This window comes from Galleria mellonella, unplaced genomic scaffold (assembly GCF_026898425.1).
Source record: "Galleria mellonella isolate WM207_F2 unplaced genomic scaffold, CSIRO_AGI_GalMel_v1 utg65, whole genome shotgun sequence".
Classification (NCBI taxonomy): Eukaryota; Metazoa; Arthropoda; class Insecta; order Lepidoptera; family Pyralidae; genus Galleria; species Galleria mellonella.
In genome coordinates, this window is record NW_026442138.1 from 10381887 (window position 1) to 10404417 (window position 22531).

Consider the following 22531-nt stretch of genomic DNA (forward strand, 5'->3'; position numbering starts at 1 on the left):
GACATCTATATTAAGGATAATAAAATCTAAACATGCGCTTGCGTTGTTAGTAAATACGCCATCTATACGAATTATACATAACTACACTCATACTACGCCCTCTATACAACACAAGCATAAAGTAGTTTAAATAATGCGTTTGCGACTATACGAATAGCGACATCTGTGTTCTAATCTTTGAACTTCGAGGTTTTTGAAATTGTAGTTCTGCTTTTTGACAATTGATGGCGCTTATTAAAATAAATTTAATTTAATATTAAATTGCAAATATGTAAGTTGCATTCATATTATTTAAAACATTACATTTAAAGCACATAAATGAAGATTATTGTACTAGATATCTAGCAATAAGAAATATCGATATTGTAGTCGACATATCAAGTGTCTGCTCACATTTCACCAAATAGGAACCTATGTAGATATGTATTCTTATTACAATTAGTGACACAATGATAGGAACAAGGTAAAAGCATAACTAATCGCGATCAATTTCATATTTTAATTTTATATTTTATTTATTAGATTTCCTACCATTTTATAATTCTGCTTTTCGACGCTAGATGGCAATATTGAAATAGACCCCACGAGATATAATAAAATAAAATATAGCAGTAACAGAGCACATGACATTATCGACAGTCAGGATATCGCATTAGAGATTGCCTAGATAAGGTCACTAAGTTCTGCTCTACAAATGCTAAAACACGCAAGATAAAAATTACAAAAAAATCAAAATCGACATTTTTTTCAGGATAATAATAGTAGACTTTGAGTAGGTTCTTTTTTATTAATAAATAATATATTACAATTTTACTTCATATTAATCATGACACTAATAGACTTGATTTGTCTACAGATTTGTAGAAAAGCAGTGTTTTCTCTATGTGATCTATTTCTTATAGTTTTTGTTTCTGCTATTCTCTTATTTATTCTTTAACCCGCTAAATAAAGAGAAATTTTCTGTTTTCTACGGACATAATGTACCAATTAATCGTTAAGCTTATTGAATATTTAGTAGTGCTCTTAAGAGCACTACTAAATATTCAATATAATGAAAAGAATATAACTCGAAATCCTGTTTGTAGATTTATATTAATTTAATCGTCATCTTAATTATGGTGTAAGGACAGACAGTTTTTTTTAATAGATGATAAACCGGCCCACGCTAACGGTATACGCTGGCGGGACACTAGTAAGGATTGATAGGTGAGAATGGAAAGGCAGGTCACATTCCATCGTAATGAACACGCCTGGAATTCAGCACGATGGTTTCCAGGTGGGATCACGTAAAGGTCGACCTGACAGGGCATATTGGTAACAATGAGACTGGTATTCCGCATTACTAACAATCCCTTCCCCCCAGGACAGACAACTAAGTACGTTAAGGTGAATGTATATAATGCAAAAAATATTCTTTCCTCGGTTGAATTTAAACGACTCTCTAATAGTTCCACTAAGACATATAGAAACAGTATAGAATTTGTGAATTAATTTCCTTGGCCTTAGTTTAAACTAAATAAGAACTATATTATTATTATTTTATGTAAAATTTATTTTGAAAAATGGGTAGTTATTTTAAAAACGCAATCACAGGTTATGCTTTCGTGTGGATAAAAGTTTGCTTATCAATAAATAACTTTTGTATCATCAAGGCTACATACCTCGCGTGTACTAGCGACATGCTTAGTTTTCATTATAAATTAATGCGCTTGCATCGTTATCTACGTCTGTGGCATTGACACCTAATTGCATGTCAATAGTATGTAGTCGAAATGTAATAATTCATGTACCTATATTAAATTTATTTCATTTTAAGGCTTACTTCGCAAGGAAATTGTCGTGAAAATAGATAAATAATAAATAACAACTGAGTCCTCAGGAATGGCAACGCATGGGAGGTATCATGGGCGAAACAGTATATTCTGTTATGTCCAGTACCATGGACTATGTTCCTGTCTCATGTCTATAGGCGACGGTTACCACTTTCCATCAGGTGGGCCGTCAGCTTGTTTGTCATTCTAAGTTGTATAAAACAAAACGAATAGATAATAAATATTTTTTTTAACTACTAATCGGATGTACTATAGCAATATTTTGGATCAATATATTTAAATATCTTTTCAGTTTCCTTTAAAAAATATTTTTCCGATATTTTATCGGTATTAGATTAAAATTATTATTATTTTTTATTTCAGCCCTTAACTGTCTACTACTGAACGTAAACTATCCCCATAAGGGGAGTTTTGCCAGTAGTTGCCAAGCTTGGCAGGTGGGTTAGCAACCGCAGTTAGGCTTTTAGAGATGTTTCAAAAAGGACGCTGCTGCCCATTCCTTCACCATAAGTTCCCTTAGTCGCCTCTTACAACACCCACGGAAAAGGAAACGGTGGCGTATTCTATGCCGAAACCGACACGGTAACACAGGTTAAAATAGATATTATTAGTCCTAGAATATCTAAAATCCCATAGTTCCATAAAAATCAAGTATATAACTTAAGTATAATAACTTCTTTTTTAATTTATCACATTTCTTTAGCAGTTTCTTTGCTATTCCCTGCTGCACCTATTAAGAAGTCGTGACAAAAGATCATATTTATTTTCTATTATATGAATCTAATGACAATCAACTTATCAAAATAATACTACTATGTCCCGCTCCGGATTCTGTCTTCCTTATATATCTACATATATATATATATATATATTACACAAGGAAAATATTACCCAATTTTCTTCGGCATTCGAATAAAAAACTAATTCGTACTTAATGAGATCATTTAGATAAATTATTAATATCAGTTACGTTATCAGAGAGTAACATAAACGGTATTTTAATTTTACAAAAGTTGTGCGACGCCGAAGCGAATCGCTAGTAGTAGAACTCACAGTTAATATCAGGATATCTTTCGAAAAATTTATAGATAAACACTGAGGAATATAAATAGATGTACACTACAGAAATTTTGTATGGCTGATTTTAATTCGATTAACAGATATTACACAGATACAGGCTAATATTTTTAATGACATTTTGTCGGCTGTTAATGAAGATCTATGTAGAAAAATTAATAATATATTCAGGAAAACCCCCTGATAAAATTAACTAAATACTTATCTCTTAGAATGATATATCAATGGAGATATAAAAAAAGTTCTACTCTCTTAAAAATTCCCAATCATTTTAAAGCAAATTAAATCTTAAATACAATGAGAATCTATTTTAATAGACAATAAAAAGACCTAATATACTAATAAAAATACGTAAGCATATACACAACTATTTAACATTCAGCAAACAAAATAATAATTAAAAAAGGAAAAAATAAGGTATGAAAATAAAAATAACAATAAAGAAAAATAAATTTATTTCAAGATTTTTACACACAACACAATAAAATTCTACATTACAAAATAAAAACAGCAAATTAAAACAATGCTTTATTAAAAGAGTACTGTTCGGTATTTATTCGAATTCGTAAAAAATATTGTACAGAAAATTGAATATGGAAAGATTATTACTGAAATCCATTTTATTAACAATTTTTCTTTTATTAAATCGCTGCAATCCGTCGGACATTGACTGACATCGGCTCGATTTATTAAAAAAATTATATTAAAACTTGAGAATAATTTTATACATCATTAATTATTATATTTAAAACATATTACTACGAAATTAAAACAAATAACTTAATGTGCATTGAAGATAAAAAAAAAATAAAACGAATAAAATTATGAGTTAAATAAAAAAAAAATATCGCTAACTACAACTCATGTCTACATAATCATAATATTAAAAAACATGTATCAACCTTATTGTTGCCGATTCTTTCGTAATTTGATGCACAAAATGTCCAATGTTCATAAACCACAATATTCGTAAACTAAGCAGGTCCTATATTGAACAAGTACATTTGTGGCAGTCAATAATTATTTTACTATACACCTAAATCCTTATCATTAATTCAACGCTTAACTTGTAATTTATCATCAATCGTTCACTCGAGTAGTCGCTCGTTAGTTAGGAAAAATAAATTCTCAAATAAAAATATTCTCAATAACGGCCAAAAGTTTTAATCTCTTTACAAATGTAACCGACATAAATATTAAAAATTTTGCAAAAAACTTTCTTCCACTGCCAACAGTTATAGGTTAAAAAAGTGAGGGTCGGGATGTTTTAGCCTAAAAATATTTTCGATTAGACGCGGTTAATTTTAATTTAATTTTTTTTTTTGAATTTTGTATTTATTAATATTTATAATCACAAGAGCACGAGGAACGTGTATTGCGTCGCGCGGCCCGGCCGGCCGCCGCGACTCCAGACGGACGACTGAGACGTGCCCGCGGCGCGGCGCGCCACCCTGATCTCTCGCCCCCTCCCCCCAGCGGAGCCTAGCCGAGCCGCGCTGCCAGAGCCGCACCCCGCCGCCCCGGGCCCGACTTCGTTACGAGCCACTTGTAATCGCGCGCGATTTTTCCGCCTAAGACAAATTAAGCGGGCCTGCGCCGCCCGCCCCCCTTCTACGAACGTCTTGGCCCTTTTCTTAAACTCTAAATGTATTGTGCACGCCTTAATCGTAAATTATTCTATATCTTTTTCTGGCTCGTAAAACTAAGTTCAGTTACCGTATCCTGCAACCGAATAAAAATATAAATTGTTCGAACCTGAATGATTGTATTCAAGTAATAATAAAAGGGCAATTTAACATTTCAATGTTATGGCGTCGATCTGTTTTATTTTTAAATGGTGTTTAATCATCAATTTCGCTTTCGAGCATGCCGAGGTCGAGTTAATTGTAAATAAAATTCGATCATTCGCCAAAAAATCCTCGTAATCGTTATCCGACAATATCAATGAGCGATTCGAAGTCACGGTTGTATTTTTTAATAGATGTAAGTGACGTTACGTTTAGTTTACATTTTTGCTTTTGTTTAATATACTTATTATAATAAAAGGACGACGGTGTGCAACTTAAATGACATAATAGGAATTTACGGATATTTCATTTTAAAAATTGCCTTTTTTATAATTGTTAATAAATACTAATTATTAAAAAAAATTAAGTAAGTTTTTAGACAAAATTTCGCAAATTGTACGTTCACATCTATTGAGCTAAAATTCAAGATTAGCCCCAATGAACTGAAAATTTAGATTACGGGTGACTTGCGTACATTTCTCCTAAAAAATTATAATGGAAGCGTAAAAAATTCAATGAGACACATTTGCTCAGACCCCTGGCGGTGGCGAGGGCCGGCACTCGGCTGGCCGGCACGTAAACAGACGAGAGCCGGACGAGTATGAATTAATATGATTCTTTTATCAGAGCGCGGTCCAGCTGTCGCTGTTACAGGGTCGATGAACCTCGCCAGATTTTTTAAATACAATCTGCACTGAGGTTTCCGATATGTTAGTTAGTTCGTTTACGTGGATATTTCCGTACTCAGACTCGCAAATGAAATAGTGCGCTAGATCGCAGTTAATATAACCAATCTGGTCTGTTATAAGGTTTCCAATATATCTAAGTATCTAACATACATTGTTAAAGATACGATGAAGTTAATAAATAACTAATATTATTAGCATTAGTATTATCTCAAGTTAAAAGCGTAGAAGAAATGTATACGTTTCAATAAAAAAATATATATCGGTGTACCTATTGTTACTATTGTGTGGGTTACAGTGGTGTACGTACAAGACATCTAGAGAAAAAACGAAATAATTTTGTTAGAAGACGATATAAATAGTAAAATACTGATAATATTGTTATAATATATAGATAAATATATTATAATAATAATTTTTCCCGGGATTTTTTAAGGATTTATTTTATACTAAATAATTGTAAAAACATTTAATGACATATTACACATGAATCTTCTTAGTCTATTTGTGGTTAGTGACACTAAAATATGTGATACGTTGGAAAAAAATATTTTTATAATAGGTATACCTGGATAAAATTTGATTCTTTTATAGTCGCAGAATAAAGATATTCTGTATGATAGTAGGTACGTAAAATTCTAGATACAAATACCCTATAGGTAAATATAAAAAGACTTGACGGCATGAATTATCAATGCTTAAACAAATCGCTGTGTTAAAAATTTTAAATATAAATTTCTTTGGCGTAGGAAGAATTTTTCACGGGAGTTAGAAAAAGCGGCCCGTCGTTGGCGAAGTCGCAGTAAATAAATATTTTATACCTATTAAATTGTAAATAATACGTCAGATATCATAATCTAAATAGAATACTGATACTAATTATTGCAAATAATAAATTTTGTTAATAGCAAAATCGAACGTTGGGATCGTTTCGCGTAACGTGTGAAATTTTTCTAGTTTTTTTTTTATTTATCTAATTAACTATAAAGTTAAATATAAACAATTTGATTAACTATAAACAAGTTTTCTTTAGTTAGGCTGATTTTTCATAAAATAACATAAACATTTAATTTATTTCAAAACTACACTATGTTTAAAAACCTTTTGAGGCAAATAATTTTGTCATTTACAAATTGTATTTAATAGCGAATTTTGTTTATAAAGATAAATATATTAATACAAATCAAGGAAGTTCGAATTAGTAGATAATTTACCCAGTTTTATTATTTTAACATTGTCTGATGTTTTTCATTCCTGAAAAGCTCAATTAGATAACAATTGTTTTACAAATGGTAACATTTTTCATTTTTTATAAAATACATTAAATTGTTCTTTTACTCAGTGAAAAAGTTAATTTTTTTAAGTGGGCATAAAATTTATATTTTCAATAGATATCATTCGAAACTGGAAAAGTTAATTGAAAAAAATATATTCCTGTCAAAATTACTAAAAAAAAATAACTGTTGAAATCTTATTATATAATCAAAATTGTAGCCAATATTGAGAATATTTAAATAACCAAAATTAAAAACCAAATTTATTCTTAAATTAATCATGCATATTTTATAAAAAGCGCAATTAAAAAATAAACAACTTTCATTTGATCGCCACAAATTACCTGTGATAAATTTTAGATAAAATTCTTCAGTTTTCTTCAGATACACTTGAGCAGTAAAAATAATAAACAATAGCTTTTTTTCTAAAATGCCCCGTCCATTACCATGGAAACTTGCAACGAACTGTTCAGAAGCCAATCAACTTAAACATTTAATATTATTTACATAGGTAAACTTTTAATTAAAAAAATTAATCCAGTCTCAAAATCCATATGTTTCACTAAAACTTATAGAAATTTTTGTACATTTAAGTAAGTCCTCAACACTGCTAAAGTCAATTTAAAACGTCCACTAATTAACCGATGTCGTAATAAAAAAAAAACGCGAACCGACGAAGGAACTTAACACCACTTATAGACTATGCGGCAAAACGAGCCGAATATTTACATTGGAGAAAAAAAAATGAGGTCATTCGGAGGTTACGGGCAACGCAGCCGGTCGGCGCGAGCCGCGACGGGATGTGGCCCTTGCATCCTCAAGCGCCCCCCACACCGCACCCTCGCACCGAACGCCCGCACTTCGGCTACCGAAAACCACGTGCGCGCACTCACGACAGAGACGCTTGTACGTGCCAAAAACGCGTCTGACAAAGACGGCGCTACTCTTTTTTCAATTTACTATATTTGACGATTTTTATTATTTTTTCGCATTTCGATATTTTATTTTTTAGTTGATGCGCTTCGCAACTCACCTGTTGTGCTTGACCCGCTTCGATCTGTTGACCGATCATGTGATCGACGCTTCTCAAAACTTTTCGCATGTTGTTCCGTTAATGCGCTCACAATCAATTCAAAAGTTTGACGAAATAATATTTGTTACATAGGTAGTTAGAAAATACTGGCCAAACATAAAAAGAGGAAGAACTACCTACTCCAAGGATAGGTATATTTTGTGCATATATAGGTACCTACCTAAATACAAAAAAAAGCTTATATTTTTATAAACATAGAACATCTTATAAAAATAATACAAAAAATAAACATATCTTCATTTATTAAACGATTGTGCTGCCATAACTGCGCAGCGTCGGATAGCGTTACTATTATAATAATACCAAGACAGGAGCGACATTAGCGCTACATATACGTTCGGCGTAAATTGGAACTATCGTCCAATGGTTCATTCCTAACTCGTGTCGTTTATTTTTTCATTTTATTAATCGTGAAAGTGCAACGTTCACTTCGCCGGCCATTCAGAGGCAGTTTTCGTTTGCATTTTCTTTTTCCTTTTCATTGTTTTTTACAGACGTTTTGATCATGTTCTCGAATCTGCGCTTGTAACTGTCTATTGACAATCTATCTGTTACTTTTGTGTTGACTATGACGCCGCTTTGTTTAGTTTTTAATTGTATGAATTTTATGTTTTGCTCTAATACCGATACTTTTAGATTTAAATATTTTTTTTTTATCATAATGATGTGTTTTTGCACTCATTACAATAGATGGCGTTACATGTTTTGAAATGCGTAAACATTCAATGAAATGACCATTCCATTCCAAACATAGGCATAGATTATCAACGTAAGACAGAAACCCACTGCCTTTCATGATCAGCTAACGCATCACACATACTATTATATGTTCACATTATAACTTTACATATAACATTTGATGTTAAATCCATAAACCGTTTTACATTACAATATAAAATTCTTTAAACCAGCTATCCAATTATTAATAAAATATTACTATTAATCTAAAAATACTGAACTTAAATGAAATACTGGTTCCGGGCTGTGTAAAAAAAGCTGCTGGGCCGCAGGTTGAGCATGACTGTTCTATAATATGGATAGATGCTTAGTTTTATATACAATTAATTATTGCATTTCGCTTTATATAAAAAAAGGGCTCAAGAATTTTTTTTATGCAACTTAGAATCGTAAACAAGCTGACGGCTCACCTGATGGAAAGTGGTAACCGGCGCCTATAGATATTGACAGTACCATGGACGTAACAGAGTGTACTGTGTCGCTCATGATACCCCTTATGTGTTGCCTTTCCACTAAGTGTTATGCTTCTGTACTCTGCAATTTCATTAATCCATTTTCAAAACACTAATAATTCGAAATATTATCTTTATTTGAATATTTTTTTTATAGTGTACAAACTTGCCAGTGACTTCGTACGCGTGAATTTTGAAAGTTTTACCCCCTTAGAGGATTTTTTTAATTGGATGATAATGGAATAACCGCGCCTGCGCTAACAGTATACCTACGCTGGTTGGGCACCAATGAAGGATGATAGGTGAGAATGAATTGGCAGGCCAGTTATCCCACCGTGATGAATATACCTGGAATTCAGCACGATGGTTTCCAAGGGGGACCACGTGGAGGTCGACCTGACAGGGTATATTGCTAGCAATGGGACTGGTAGTCCGTATTACTAACAATCCCTTCAGAGGTTGAATTTTCAAAATTTCTTACTTATTGTTCACCTATGTTATATAAAGAACCTATTTTCAGAATTTCAAGATTTTAGATTCATTCGTTGTGCGTTGACATAAGGGTCAGTCAGACTTTTTGGGGCTTTAGTATCGTTGTTAGGGTCTCTTGTCATGGCGAATAATTGCTGAGGGCTTATTCATATTTCGCGCGCAATTACGGTGTTCGTTGGTACTAACTGCGCATGCCCAGTGTTAGCCAATCAGAAACGTCGTACGTCGGCGCGCACGACCGCGATGTCTCCGCTTCGTCAATATGACGAGCTTCGTTGTGTGATAATTTATAGAGTTCAAGAAAAATCGGCGTTACTGACTGTAAACTATGAATATTTTGTATTTTGCTTAGTGCAGTTAGTGTGCTTTTGTGCTTAAAAACTTGTGTAATAACTGTTTTCGCTGGACGGCGATGAGGAACTGGTTCATACAGTACAAGCTTGTTTTTATGTGTGCCATACTGGTACTGATGAGCCCGCCGGCTACTTCTTACTTGGAGTTGTGCAGAAGCAACCTGGTAAGTGAGCTTCATTTTTTATATGCTAGGTCAGCAAGGTCAGCGACTACGCGGCAGTGTATTCGAGGTCCTCACGTTCGATCCAATTTAAATTTTTGTATACCTAATTATGGTATTGGCTCATCATGGCCACCGCACAGTCACTCAGCATCCTATTTTCTTTATGCGCTCGGAAATCAATAGCATTAAACGGATTGCAATTGAATAGGTACATGAATTGCATCGTTTCTATCACTTCCAGTGGCGTAGCTAGGTAAACAAAGGCCTTGGGACAAATAATAAACTAGCAGCTAAGAATACAGGGAAATTCCTCGCAAGTTTCAAACAAAAATATTCGATACTTGTTTGTAAGCTGGAGTCCGAGGGGCCCCCAGAGTTAGGGGCCCCGGGGCACTGCCCCGTCTAGCGTTCCGGTAGCTATGCCACTAATCACCTGTTAACAACGGTTAAGCGGACGAAGCCGCGGGTGAAGATTAGTTTTCTAAAAAATCAGTTTAACAGTTCCAATCTGTGTCAACTTTGTTAAAAAAGATGGTTAAAAAGACATCTTTCTAGAACATTAAAGCAGGTGTCATAAACCGCGGGCGCTATTACTTATTTTAAATAAACTCGGGTTTGAAGTGGAACTATGTGTTAGGTTCTTCGCGTTAATGTCATTCTCATTCTCCTCTGTACTGTTATTACAGAGGTGGCCAGACAATTTTGAGATGTTTTAAAGAACTATGTAAGTGTTCCCTTGCGGAAGTCCATATCACTGTTTATTTTAATAGAATTATTTTATTTAATACCGCTGCCATTAGTATGTGTGTGATTTTCAACATTTGAAGATTGATCACTATCATTACTACCAGAAGTTTTTCAAACTTCTATATTAGCTTTCAATCTCCGACTGCCATTTCGTCCACGCACTTTTTACGACAAGTGTTTCACCTCTAAACGAGGCGTTAAGCAAATTATTAAATCTATATAATATATTAAAATTTTATAATTATTATATACTAGATTTAGCCCGCCACTTCGTCTACATGATTGGTTTGAGTTGTTATAACTCGCCAAGAAGTAACAAACGAACTCGCATTCACATTTCTCATTATTATTCTTCTCATATAAAAATGCTTATAAAAGGACATATTATATTATTATTATTATGCTTATATGCTTATTCCTTCTAGCTTTAAAAGACCTTATGTTAAAACGATCTGAGAGCCTACCATGAAGTATTTTCCGAAATTTCGGGCCCATACGGAACACAAATATGTTGTTAAAATTACATAATACATACCGATTAAAAATATAAAAAAATTTTAAAATCGTTTGTTTGTATTTTTGTTAGAAATCCTACCGTAAGTAGGATTTCTAATGAACAAAATTTTAAGCTCCATTTAGAGTCGATATCGGTACGAACAAAAATACGAAATTTAGTCCGAAAATTCTGAATTTCATTTTATGGTATAAATAAAAATTAGTAAGCATTTTAATTCAAGTACCGAATATAAGGTCAGTAACGCAAACACCCTTTCCTTCCGCGAATGAAGATGACATGACGCCCATAAAGTTTGTCACCCCTGTAATTTTAAGCGAAAAGTACCTCGTAAAACTGTTGTCAATTCCTTCCTTAACTCGTGTGAGATTGACTCGCCCTCAAGCTGAGGATAACTTGTTATTTGCTTGCTTTAGCTTCTAACGTTAACTCTAGAATGTTCTGTTTACGATTATAGGTGTATAAATAAAGGTGTTGGGTGTAGTGACGGGTGCGGTATCGTGAAACGGTGACGTTGTCAAAATTTTATGATTTTTAAGCGATTTTACAAAAAAGGTTTTTATTAATTTGACTAAAAATCGAATTTCGAATAATTTAATATTACGTTTCACAAAAAAAAATTGGTTTCTATTATGGCAAAATTTGTTATATTGACTTAAAAACTAAACTACTAAACCAATTTAAATAAAAATGCTATGGGTCGAATCTGTAAGTATATCCTTACAGATAACAAAATAATTTTCCAAATCGATCTATAACTGGTGGAGTTTTGAGGTGAAAAACATAAAAAAGACACAATCGAACCTTTTTTTTTAAACTCGGGTTTTTTTTTATGGGTGAAAATGGTATGGTAACCCTGCCTGCGCTAACGGGATACGCTGGCGGAGCACCAGTGAAGGGTGATAGATGAGAATGAAAACAGGCCAGTTAGCCCATCATGATAAATTCATCAGGAATTAACCATGATAGTTTCCAGGGAGAACCGCGAAGAAGTCGACCTGGTCGGGTATATTGCTAGCAATGGGATTCTCAGTTTTCATTACTAACAATCCCTTTCCCCCTTTTGAGCTCGGGTTTAAAAAAATATCGTAGCACAGTGCAATCAGACTTTTTTTTTTTAACACGATTATTTTAAGTCAATACTGAATCGATTATGGTTATTTTTTTTATATTCGAAAAGAACTTCCGCGTGTTGTGTTAGTCTAATTTATTAAGATAGGAGCTGATTCTTGTAAACAAAAGAATTGTTAATAATTTTGTTATTGATTTGGATTTTCTTTTATTTAAAACGATATATACTTACATATTGGTCCCACAGAAATTTCCTGAAAATCGTTTCAGTAGTTTAGTTTTTAAATCAAAATAATTGATTTTGTCATAATTATTACTGAAGTCGATTTCTTCGTTGGACACAGATTTAATAATTATATATTATAATTAAAGTCTTTGAATGGCAAACGAACTGACGCTCTACATCATGGAGACGTCACTTTACAGAGTACAAACATAATATAATGTTATGGACTTCACAGAAAAGTACACTGGGACGCCCTCGGTATCCCTCAAGATTTATCCATATGTCATGTTCCACTTGTTTTAGTAAGATCACTGAAAAAATATTAAAGTAGTAAGTGATTAATGAAAATACATATTTACTAATATTATGAATATAAAAATGTAAATTTACTTTATAGCCCCCTTAACTGCTAACCAAATCGTTATGAAATTTGGTATACACGAACTATATTGTATGGAGAAGGATAGAAGTATAATCTAAGGAGTTAGTTTTTATTCCGGTCACACGGACGAAGTCGCCAGTAAAAGCTAGTAATAATATAAAAATGAAATTTATTCAAACAAAAGATTTTAACTTATTGCCCTGTCACGGAAATCCGTTTAAAAAAGACACAAAAAATGAAATAAACTCGTCACCTTTGATCCCTTTATTCGCACCTTGTAATGGGCACGTTACATAAGATGCTAACTTCTTTTTTATTGGCTCACCTTTACGCTTCGCATTTCGAATAAGTTTGAATTCCGAACGTTTTATTGTTGCTTCTTACCGTTTACAAGCTGTTGTCGCCCTTATTTCGGGCACACTAAAGATTAGTTCAATTTGTGGTAACCCAAGCATCGAATGACAACGACAAAATAAAAACTTTCCCGCGTATTTTCTCATTTATGTGATATGTCAATTTTTTGTCGGCTAAATATGGACCTTGTTTACATACGCTTAGAGTAAAATGTTATTCAATAATTTTATTCGAATCGTGTTTCGTTTTCGCAAACGAATTTTCAAGTCTCACGTTTTGTTACAGAATAATGTTGTCCTTTTTGATGTGCCGGGTTGTGACGAAACATTGTACTCTTATAATGTTAGGGATAAACCTAAAGTCCGTTTATGACTTTTCTATGAGACCTTTGTGTGTGCATGAAAATGAATCGAAGTTTTTATTCCTTGTTTTATTTGGAAGCTGCAATAAAAACGAGGTTTTATTAAGACGTTATAAACGGAATGGTTACGTACGGGTATTTGGTTTCAAAATAAATTACTATTTTAAAATACACTTAAGAGTAAAAATGTTATACTTAAAAGCACTCCTATAAAAATTAATAAGAAAAAAAAAACAAAGAGAAGAGGAAATAATCATTAATATAAATATTACGAATACTTTGTAACGAAGTAAGTTTTATAAAGTACTCAAGAGGGATTGTGGTTCTTTCAGTTTGAACTTCCTTTCAATTCGGTTGGCAAATGAGAAAGTATAATGCAGTTTTAACGAAGGACTTAATGAAAGTTTTTTACTTTGAAATTTTGGCCCTCTTTTAGTATTGTTGCTGGGCACAGTTGAAATTATATTACTTTCCTCTTTGATAGATAGAAAAGTATTGTATAGATAAAGCATCGAGTTTAAAAAATATGCCATCATTTAGTCTCCTAATCTGACCTTTGGCTACTTTCTTAAATTAAATGGAAATTATTTCTTTCTGACATAATAGAAACACGAATATATATGTCTACTCGTATTGCTTACAAATTGATATGCTTATATGTATTAAATTTAAATTTAAGGCGACTATTTTCAATGATTTTAAAGACGAAAATGTTGGGTTTGTCATATTTCTTTTAGAACTGGTGACTGAAGATGATGATGATGATGCATGATGAATGATGTGTTTTTTTTAATGGGTGATAATGGAATGGTAACCCCGCTTGCGCTATCTGTATACACTGGCAGGGCACCAGTGAGGAATGATAGGTGACGATGAAAGCAGGTCAGTTAGCTCATCGTGAAGTTAATTTCACTAAAATTAACCATGATGGTTTCCAGGGGGAATCGTGTGGAGATGAACCTGATAAGGCGTATTGCTGGCAATGGGTCAGTGAGACACCATAACTAACGATTCCTTTCCCCCCAATACAAACGTGTTCATAAGTGAAGACCGCGTTTGGGTAGACGCAATGTGGAACGCCCCTTGGCTAGACAATGCAATGATTGCACAAAATTGCTGGGAATGATTCTATGCGTAAAGCTCAGGATCGTACAAAGTGACGCTTTGGAAGAGGCCTACGTCCGGCAGTGGACTACGGTGGACTGATAATGAAGATCAGACTTAATACCTAAGTCCTTAGGTATTATGGATTTTACGATGTATGCAGTCACGTGTATGGTGCTCGTTAATTTATGACGATCAATAATTGTCATTGTTATTAATTGATTCTTTGCATTACTCAGTTATACCAAGAATGTATTAAAAAAAAACAATTACAGTGTTCATATCTATGGCAACGTCGCAATCACGATGAATAATTCAATTCAAATTCAATTTAAAAAAAAAATTAAATATTTGTAATTGTTTCTGATTGATTGTTCAAAAAAAGTGTTCTGCTAACGCACATTTATAATGTAATAATATTCATACTAAGCTGGTACTGAAAATTTGGATTTTAATGGCAACACAGTATTTGAAAACTTCCGGAGCAAAATGTAATGCAGGTGTAAAGTTTATAACGGTAGATCTGCATGCAATATATTTTATGATTAATATTTTAGTTCGCTATCAAAACACTTTTTAAATAATCATTCAGAAACTTTGAAAAATGTTACATTGTTTTGGAATATTGGCAGATTGTTGCGACGTTGCCTCACTTCTATAATCAAAATTTATGAACGCTTTTAATTATATTTATTTATTTTTATCTATGTAATAAGACTGTACCAAAATTTCTAGACTAATACCAATACCTGGATTTAATAAATCACTTGTTTAGTGTAAACCGCAACGCATACATTAGTATTGTCCAGTTGCCTGTTAATTTATAGTAAACTTTCAATTTGGCGTACACATCCCCCGGCCGTAAATCTCGGGGACAATTAAACGGCTTCTTGCGGGATGCGGTCGGTCGCCTCTGGCCGCTCTTGGATGCGATTGCGTATTAATTTGAATTTAGAACACGATTCGAATTGTCTTTGGTCAATTTCTTTTTACAAGACGTAGGTACTTACACGTAAGTGGAAGGTTAAGACTAATCCCCTTATTCGTAAAAATTAAAGTCTTTTACAAACTTATTTTAAATATTACGCTGCTTTGTAATTTTTTTTTTAATTAGGATTTGAGCATCAAAGAAATAGACAAAACAGTTCAATACTTTAAATAGGTTTATAAGGGGTTAGACATTTTTAAGAATGGGAAATATTTTTTTATTTACTATAGAATAAAACATTAATATATGTTAATGGATTATAGAGCTCGAATGAAGTCGTAGCTACTACTATAAGCGGAACGCATAGACATTTGAATACCAAAAACTATATTGCAGGATAAAAAATGTTGAATTTTTCTCAATGGTTCACAGCGAAAGCGTGTTTAAACAATGTCTTTGATATTACAATAAAATTATTACCAGTGCATCTTAATGCACTTATATACTAGGCACACTTGGTGTTAATTGACTATCTGTAACACCAAATTCAGAAAAGGTAACATACATTATGGACAAAAAATAAAATAATTATGACATACTTTCATAAATGTACGTTACGTTAGCATAGTGTCAAGGTCACCTTGACACTACTCTAATAAAATATTTTATAAGTATAGTAATGTAATATTAAAAAAAAAAACACTCATAAATATAAAATACCAGAAACTGTTATAAAATAAATATATAGTTACTTGTTTGGTTTGTTAGGTAGCTTGTACCTAGTCGCAACGGACATACACAGTGACCTTGGCACTGCACTCTAATAATGTTTTAGCAGTAAATTACATATTAAAAAAAGACTCAATTATAGACATCGAATATTAGAAACTTTTATCGTAACAAAAATAAAATGTCTGTCAATGGATTATAATCGGAGCGTGCTTATACAGTGACCTTGATACTGTACTCTACTATAGTTATATTTTAGCGGGAATTTAGATAATATATTAAAAAAAAGCACCATTTATAGACATAAAATGTCAGAAACTAAAAGTAAAATACCTGCCAATAGTTTGTAGTCACAGCGTATGTAAACAGTGATCTTGACACAGCACTCCAATAATCATTATATTATCAGTAAATTAGGTATATTAAAAAAAATCCATTCATGAACATTGAATAACTTTCAATGTACGTAACAGAAAAAAGTTAAATACTTGTCAATGGTTTGTAGTTGCAGCGTACGTAAACAGTGACCTTGACACTGCACTTCAATAAAGTTATTACCGGCGCATTAACCCTGAGCTCGAATCAATAACTCATTACTTTTTTATTTCGTACAAAAATAACGTGCTTTTTTGAATTTTGCGAGCTGACCGCCCCAATTATTGTGTGGAGGTTGCAGTATCGCTCGTTGTGACGTCACAGCTCACAGTCATATGATGGCTGCGTGTATATTAATGTACTCGTAAATAATAAAGAATAATAATTTAATATTGTGTTCTTTTTACAAAATTATTTTAATTTAAATTTCAATAATAAAATTCGATTTACAAATTGTCGAAGATAATTCAAATTCAGAACCTCATGTACACACAGAAGTAATAGAACATAAACGCACGGCATTGTAGTTCATAACCTAAATGCAATAAGGTTGCGAATTCAACCTCAACAAAATTATTAATCTATCACATCACCAAAGTTCTAATTTTTTTTTACTTTTGACTCTTCATTATTAATGGTATCAGATGTAAATGTTTCAGATTTTGGAACGTCAACTTTAAAACTCGTAGTGTAATATATCTGTATATTATCTATGTATAGATTAGCTATACTAATTAAGAGGATTATAAGGAAAAAATATGATTGCTTGTTTGTTTGTAATGGAGAAACTCAAAAATTACTCATCCGATTTTAAAAATTATTTTATCTATAGAAAGCTACATTATCAGTAACATAGTCTCGAGCATTGTCTTATTAATTTTGTTCATTGCATATTACACTCGTAAACTATAATAATATAGAAATATACTAATAACTTATTACTAAATAAACAAAACAAAAAAAACTACCAAAAGTAAAATGAAATAATGAAAATCTGTGTAAACGATAGACATTATATTTGCGAACAAAATGCTTCTTTGGCAAGCCCTTGCACAATATTTATACTATTTTGCATGCAATTTTAAGGATGGTATTGGATTGCCTCTCGTTGTTCTGAAAATTTTGTCTGCGGACAAGAGTCCCTCGTCTGCATAGACCATTGATTTTAAAGAGCGGTTATACCGGTAGGTTTGCACCACAGCGAGTCTAAGTTGTTTTTTTTTTATACAACTTAGAATGACAAACAAGCTGACGGCCCACCTGATGGAAAGTGGTAACCGTCGCCTATAGACACGAGCAGTACCATGGACATAACAGAGTATACTGTTCCACCTATGATACCCTCCATGCGTTGCCATTCCTGAGGACTCTGGTGTTAGTCTTCTGTACCCTGTAAATTCACGCCATATCCCACCCTTCAAACTGAAACAGCCATGCAAACACAACTGCTTCACGGTAGAAACACGAATGGGACAGAGGTACCCAAGCAATCGACTTTTGTATAAAGTCTCCCTCTCCCTCTTGTTTATTACAATGATACTTAAATAGTAATTATTGTTGATTTTAACATATTTTATTAATACGTATTTCATAGAATTACTTCTAAAGAAAACTAAATGTTCATATAATAAGTAGATACTTCTGACTTACCATGAAATAATTACGTTCCAAGTACCAAATTCCTATAAACACTGATTAAAAACAAACAACACTTAATAAAGCACCTATTCAGACCATTAATTTTATTCACTAGTATCACAATAATTGCACAAATTAAGACTTAAGATTAAGAATTAAAATTTAGAACTTTTTAATGTAATTTCGAACACTGATATGCTATCCTTTTCTTCCAGTTTCGAATTCGGAATTGTCAAATTCAAATTTGGCGGGCGAACGCCGGGATGGCGTACAATCGGCCCGCTCGTGTGGCGGTCGACAAAGAACTCGACGAGGCATCTTGAGGGCGAAAAGACGTTACGTTGGACCCTTCGATCCCCTTGGCTTGTTTAGTTTGAATGGTGATAATGGTGTAGTGCTTTTTAGTGGCCTGTTTAATAAAATATTTTTTTACCTGAATAGTGTCACGACTGTTTCTTGTTTTACAAAGGAGTGCTTTGACAGAAGTTTTCATAAGTTAATACTGTGAACTTTAATAAATAAATTCACATGTAAGAGATTAAAAATTTATATAATTTCGAACTATGTAAGTTATAGTTTAGTTGATTAATTGTTTATTTATACTAAAATTAATACATAAATAAGTACTTTAATAATTGTAGTAGGTAATAGAAAATTTATATGTTATTTTTTGTTTATTAAAAAGATGTATGTATTTCTAAATTGATTTTTAATTTAACAAATATAAGAATTCAAACAACAAAAATTTGCATTATGTTCGTATATTTAGTATATAACATATGAATGTAAATATTCTTTAGTACTTGTAATTTACTGGAAAACGGGCGACGGTCATATTCGTGTTCTAGTGATATCAACCAAGGTAAAGCCAAATGTTCTACCAATGGCATTGTAAATTAACTTTTATATTTTATAGCGTAAAGTCTACTTATTAAAGCCAGGTAGCTATAAAAAGGTTTATTTCGTAGGGTGAGCTTTCTTCGCGATCACTAATATTGTTCGTAAACATAAAGACGATTATTGGGACAGAGCTGTATTTGAAAGATAATATAATAAATATCTTATTTTGTTAACGGTTCACCTATTTTGATAACACAATATAAACACAAATAATGTTTTGTCATTAACAGATGACGTTTAAAAAAAATACTAAAATAAATTTACTACGCTACCTTCAGAGGAAATCGCAACAGTCCACGTATTGGTATTTTAGATTTAAGATATTGATATGTAAAAGTTATTAATATAGTTAAATGACGAAAAAACTTATTAGCAAAATGAAAAAAGAAATTAAAATGTTACATTCCTAAATGAGTCACATATGTTTGACTGTAAACTGTAATTAAATACTTACATCAATTTATGACTTTTCTACTATTATTAATATCGACTAACCAATTGATCCGTCAGTCCGTGTCGTCCCGGCATCGAATAGGCCATCTCTTCGTGGGTGTCATAAGAAGCGACTAAGAGAGAGCGAGGGATAGGCAACAGCGTCCCTATTAAAACATCTCTAAAGTCTTAACTGCGGTTGCCAATCCGCCTGCCAAGCGTGGCAACTACTGGCAAAACCCCCCAAGAGAAAGGCTTATGTTCAGTGGTGGACTATTAAGGGTTGATATGGTGATGATGCGCAACCTGAGCTAAAAGAAAGACTTATTTTGGTATGATTTTTTTTTACTAAAGAATTATCCAAATTTCCTTCACAAACGAAGCAGTAGGTAAATAAATTATTTTTAATAGAACATATAAATGTACATTATATATATTCTTTATTGCACTAAAACATACAGTAACATACATAACGTAACTTTATAAAACGACTAAAGCTATAATATTGTTTAGAATACGTCCCTGACTTAGGAAGTATTGCACGGTGACTTATTTTTAACGGTCATACCGCGCAGCAGTCTTTTAAATAAAGTACGGCCTGCACGATAAAATAAAAAGAAAAACAAGATAGACAAAATGTTAATATCGCCTGCTTTTTTTCTTTATTACTATCTCATTGGTTTACAATCTGAATTAGCTTTAAAAATGATTATAATATTTGTATAATTAGGAACATATGTTTTAGCTTTTATTGTTCGATACAATAGAATCAAATTTCAACAAAATTAGCATGCGACCAATTTGAATGTATTCTTTGACTAATCAGTGCATGAATAAAGAAAAAAAAATACAAGACTGAAGCTTTTAATTATTGGGTACAATCAGAGTTTCTTTTATTCTTAATCACTTAGTGTAACGTTATTGTAATATATAAATACATTTGTTTAATTCATTTACTTTTATTTATTTCTTTCTTTGTATTTTATTTATTAAACTTTAATTAAAAGATATATATTCCATAAAATGCAGATTCGTATATCAAAATTGGCAGTTTTGGCAAGACATTTACTCAAAAAAAAAGTCAAAGGAGTAACTCCTATTTTTCGATGTTAGTTCAAAGGTGTTATAAAAAATCAATATATAATGTTTCCATTGAGTGGAACAATAATAATTTAATTTATATGTATAATAATATATGTATAATAATGATTTTATATATATAAAAAAAAAGAAAAAATGAATGCGGCCCAGACGTTGACCTTTTCTGAATATTGTTAGAACGTTGAATGGAAGCGCATAGGACGGGACGTTATGGGCACGAGCCTTCGAAAATTAAAAACACGAGCACCCGAACGAGACTGAATTAACGTATTTTTGAATAATAAATATATATATATATATTTATTCAGGCATAGGCATAAATATTTATTTTCTTATATGTATGTAGTTAATAACTAAATTCATATATTGTAATTTGTAAATAATCACGGCAATGTTTATAAATTTCAAAATTTTGTATTGAATCTATTGCAAATTTTAAAATGTAGTCTGAGGGCCTACCATGAAATATTTTCCGAAATATCGGGGATGAACGAAATAGAAATTTGATGTTAAAATTACATAATACATGCCGTTTAAAATTATTAAAAATATTAAAATATCGTACCTCTGGACTATTAGGACAGGATTTATGATGAATGAAACGTTAAGCTCCATTTACTGGGTCGATTTAGGTGCAAACAAAAACACGAAATTGAGCCCGAAAATTCGGAATTTCATTTTATGGTAGGCCCCCTGGTTTTTTTAGTATATAGTTGAAATGGGTATCTCATCAACTCTAAATAGGTTTTTATTTTATTATTTTTTTTAAAATAGGAAAACTGTTGGTAATAATATTTAAATTGAAGACGGTTGATATAAATAATACTGTCTGACTTGCTAAACGTTTTATTACCAGGTCACATTTACAAAATTCCATTGAAATAGGTCGAGCAGTTTTGGAGATTAGCGAAATCAAACATCGTGAAGTTGGATTTTTATGTTTTAGGATAATATATAAATTAATAAGAATATATAATAAAAATAACTAAAATATCAATTTTATTATGTTTAATACCTTTAATTTAATAGGTCATTTTCAAATATAACGGACACCTGGACAATAATATATGCACGCATAATGTACTTAAGACTCGTGCTTGGCACACGAACGGAAGTCTCTAATTTCCATATTTGTAGCAATCGTTTAATAAACTCACATTTTACAAATATAGACTTTATTGCACAAAAATAAAGTATATATTTCTAAACCCTACCTGCAATTAAGTCTTTAAAAAAAGTATGAAAGTAAATTCTCAGCGTTGTCTTTGACCGCGTGTCCTGCACGCGCCGTCATAGTCTATGGTTACAATTACAAGTTACAAGAAACAGGATGCGTCTTAAGTCGAGGGTGACAACCCTATTTTTAAGACGTTTGAAAATAATAAGTCGCATATTCTTTATGGAAATTATTATTTATAATATTTGAAATAGAAATATATTTAGTTCTTAAAAATATTTATTAAAATTTAACAATGTATCTTCTTTACATTTAAGAGTTTCCTCTTGTCGGTGCAACTAATTCATGCATCTTCCTCCAGCCAGCTCTATCCCAGGCCATATCCTTTATCTCCCTATACGACATGACGCCTAGTGTTTCCTTTATCTGTCCCATGTAGTTATTCCTCGGTCTTCCTCTTCCTCTTTTGCCCTCTATCTTTCCTTCTACTATGCTCTTAAAAAAATCGTCATGTCGTATAAGGTGGCCCAGCATTTTGCCTCTT

General features: G+C 32.2%; 1 protein-coding gene and 1 long non-coding RNA gene across 5 annotated transcripts in view; one reads left to right on the forward strand and one right to left on the reverse strand.

Annotated features, from left to right (window-relative positions):
• Window positions 1–18520, reverse strand: part of LOC113519613 (homeobox protein prospero-like) — a 114384-nt gene extending 95864 nt beyond the window's left edge. For 2 of the 4 annotated variants that reach the window (XM_052900509.1, XM_052900507.1), the window contains exon 1: window positions 3812–4350. The gene's annotated coding sequence lies outside the window, so the exon portion shown is untranslated. Of the gene's footprint in view, window positions 1–3811; window positions 4351–7000; window positions 7450–18389 lie in introns of those variants that run through there. The other 2 variants (XM_026904735.3, XM_052900508.1) reach the window with 2 other exon arrangements.
• LOC128201954 (uncharacterized) lies at window positions 9664–19743 on the forward strand. Its single transcript, XR_008253528.1, has 2 exons — window positions 9664–9948; window positions 18593–19743. It is a non-coding gene; the product is annotated as an uncharacterized LOC128201954 (long non-coding RNA).
• Window positions 19744–22531: the final 2788 nt, after the last annotated feature.